Source organism: Telmatherina bonti (assembly GCF_933228915.1).
Source record: "Telmatherina bonti genome assembly, chromosome: 23".
Lineage (NCBI taxonomy): Eukaryota > Metazoa > Chordata > Actinopteri > Atheriniformes > Telmatherinidae > Telmatherina > Telmatherina bonti.
Window position 1 is genome coordinate 16,468,013 of NC_136632.1, and position 4,031 is coordinate 16,472,043.

A 4,031-nucleotide genomic window follows, 5' to 3' on the forward strand; every position below is an offset into this window, starting at 1 on the left:
AACTATGTCAACCACCTCCAGCTCTACACCAACAACTGCAACAGTACCAACCACTACCTCTACACCAACAACTACAACAACATCAACTTCAACTGTGCGAACCACCACCCTAACACCAACAACTACAACATCAACAACAGTTGTTCCAACCACCACTAGCTCTACACCCACAACTCCAGAAACATCAACTACAAGTATGCCTACCAGCACCAGCTCTACACCAACAACTGCAGAAACATCAACTACAACTGTGCGAACCACTATGTCCTCACCAACAATGACAACAACATCAACTTCAACTGTGCCAACCGCCACCCCAACACCAACAACTACAACATCAACTACAATTGTGCCAACCACCTTCAGTTCTACACCCAAAACTACAGCAAACTCAACTACAACTGTGCCAATCACCTCCAGCTCTACACCCACAAGTACAGAAACATCAACTACAACTGTATCAACCACAACCAGCTCTACACCAACAACTACAACAGTGCCAACCACTACCTCTCCACCAACAAATACAACAACATCAACTAAAACTGTGCCAACCTCCACCTCAACATTAATAACTACAACATCAACTACAATTGTGCCAACCATCACCAGCTCTACACCCACAACTACAGAAACATCAACTACAACTGTGTCAACCACCTTCAGTTCTACACCAACAAGTATATCACCAGATTGTAGAGACCCAAATACTGGCATAATCTATCATTCTGGGGAGACGTGGACTGAAGACTGCTTCAATAAGAGCTGTGAAAATGAGAAGATAGTGTTGACACCAGTGCTTTGTCCAGTCCCCAAGCCTCCCATAAATTGTCCACGAAATCAGATGACAAAGGTCAAGGAAGAATGTTGTGAAACATGGAAATGTGACTGTAAGTATATTCATGTCTAACCTTACCGCATATTTTATTTGATGCCCACATTGATGTGTTACATGGAATATTTATGTTTTTTTTATATTTGAACAGTATATTCTATAATCTACATTACTTAATGATTTTCATTTCTGCACAAGCACAGTATGCTTGTGCAGAAATCACCAAGTCTAGATCTCTTAAACTAATGCCCTGCAGGTGTTAGATGTTTTCCACACTTGACTCAAAGCAATGAGTCATTTAGAGACTTGTGTGGAACTTGACCACTAGGAGTTGCAGAACCATTTAATTTGAATTAGGTTTGTTTTAACACGGAAACCCTGAAATCCTGCAAGATTCTGGCCCAAAAAATCCAGAGCTGGTGATCCCTGTCCGAGTTTATATGTCACATATCACAGTAGTCAAGCCAAATGTATGAGTCATCGGACTGACATTTGCAAAGGGGTGAATTATTTAATCTTATTTTCTTCTGCTATCAATTGATCCCTTTCATGCACACTCTACAGGTCGCTGTGAGCTGTATGGGGACCCCCACTACATTTCCTTCCAAGGTGTAAGATTTGATTTCCTGGAAGAATGCATCTACATCCTGGTGGAGGAGCAGTCGGCTTATTATAATCTAACTATTGCAGTAGACAACTTCTACTGCATTGCAGGCCTGAATGGCTCCTGTGCAAGAGGCATCATCCTGAAATATAAAAACAGTGTTGCCACACTTAGTATTTCGAACTCTGGGACAAATTTTGTAGAGGTAGGACATTTATTTAAAAATTGTAACGCCCAACAGTTAACATGGTTTCTGTAACAAAAATACATGATCTTTGAAGCCTTTTTTCTTTAACTGCTCTGCATGTAACGTCATGTTCTGCTGAGTGAGATGGTTTGATGCTGATGTCATTTGCTTCAGGCCACTCTGAACAATGTTACCATCCAGCCACCATATCAAGAAAATGGACTGAGTTTTAAAACTACAGAGTACGAAGTTATCGTCTACATTCCAGAGATCCGGTCCTTTGTCTCCCTGTCTCCATATTACACAGTGGTAGTGAATCTGGCAATGGAGCATTTCTATAACAACACCCAGGGACAATGTGGTAGGTTTTGGATATAAAATTACAATCCACTAATATAGTACAGGGTAGATGGGTCCGACTAGATCAATTGCAAAGATCTATGAATTTGCAGATGTTTTACAATGAGTGCCTCTCTTTTTATTCTAGGTGTATGTGGTGGTGCATCATGTATCCGTAAAGGAGGGAAAATTGAGAATGACACGTGCTGTGATAAGACAGCCTATGACTGGGTATACAATGACCCTCTAAAGCCAGCCTGTTTTTCTAAACCAAACCATGTACCCTGTTCTATAACCTCAACACCTCCCCCACCCTGTCCTCCAAACCCACATTGTCAACTGCTATCCCACCCGTAAGTTTCCCAGACTAGAATGATACAGTCCATCGTGTCGGAACAGGTTGTGGAACCAACGTTATTGAGATTTCTACTAAATTTGCACTGCATAAAGTTTTTTATACTATCTGGAATTGTCAACTAATTTTAAACCGTCTTTCTCTAGAGTGTTTGAAAACTGCAGCAAATCTGTGGATTTGACTCTCATAAAGAAGAATTGTGAGTTTGATTCATGCAACAGGGCAAATCTTGTGTGCTCTTCCCTGGAAAATGCTGCTGAGGAATGTAAAATACGGGGTTTTTGTGTTGACTGGAGAGGGCTAACGAATGGAAGCTGTGGTATGCACCTTTCCTTTTTTTCTGCCAAACCAACATAACTGAACTCTGATTTCTGTATAACTTCATGAACTCTTCTTCAAACTGATATTTGAGTTAAATGTATTTGGGTATGTTTCAGATGTGCATTGTAAAGGAGATTTGGTGTTCAGAGAATGTCAAACAAAGCTGGATGACTTCTGTTACGGAGGGTTTGGAAACTATTTTAATGGCCTAATATGTTTATTGGCTTTGTATTGCATCAAGTAGGTTTTTAGGTAATCAAAGATTTTTATAATTTAATTTTCTTCTGATGGGGCTGTTCAGAACCTCTCACTCAGGAGACTCGTTTGAAAAGCTCACCACTGGTTGCTTCTGTCCACCCGGCTTCTTAAGAGCAGGAAACCACTCAGATGTCTGTGTCAAGCAATGCAATTGTAAGTACCATGCTTTCAGATGGTGATATAAATCACTAGTGCTTTTGATTTAAGACTTTTACAAGGAAATGCACAAGTGCGTTTTTTCTTCTTTGCCTGCAGATTGCAAAGGACCACACGGAGAGCCAAAATTTGTAAGTATCTTTTCTCTAACCTGATCATATGTTACTGTTTAAATTCCATCCTTAGACATTCCTTCAAAGTGTGCTTCGCTAAAGCCTAAAAAATGGGGAAAAAAAATCAAAGATCATATTTTCAGAATATCTTTTAGTTGAGAATTTAACCTGTATCTGTTTTCCAGCCGGGTGATGTATGGCAGTCAAACTGTGACATGTGCACATGTGACAACCAAACGTTTACTGAGAAGTGTTCTGCAAAACCACCTATGACAACATCTTCCTGTGGGCCAAATGAAATTTTGGTAAACATTTCTTGCTGCGGCGATCAGATTTGTGGTAAGAGCTGGAACCTTATTTCTGTCTTTAATTATATTGACATGTATTTTTCAGAATAATTTAATCTGATTCCTGCTGCATTTTTTTTGTTTCACGAAAATTATGCTAAATAAGATAGATTACGATCACAAATATGTTGCCTGAATATGCCTGAAGTTATAGTTTTGGAGTTTACAAAACAAACACTGCACAACTTTTGGTTGCACATTCCTGGAGTCATCTTTGCTTTTCAGCATCCTGAGAAACTGGACTTCACATTTTTTCTTTGTGTGGTGTCATCACGTCAGAGCAATGTTTTGCGCCACTCACCAGCAACTCTATGTCAACACACTGGTCATTTAAAATGTGCAACATGGCCAAAGATGATGTTATCAGAGGAAACAAGGAAAAGAAAGAAAGAAATTGACAGAGCAACAGACATTGGATTGACTTTTTTTTTAGCTGAACAGAAATAAGAGTAGAGACAGGATGCAGAATAAATGCTTAACTATGCTTCATTAGGGGACACAACAGTGTTAAGTGTC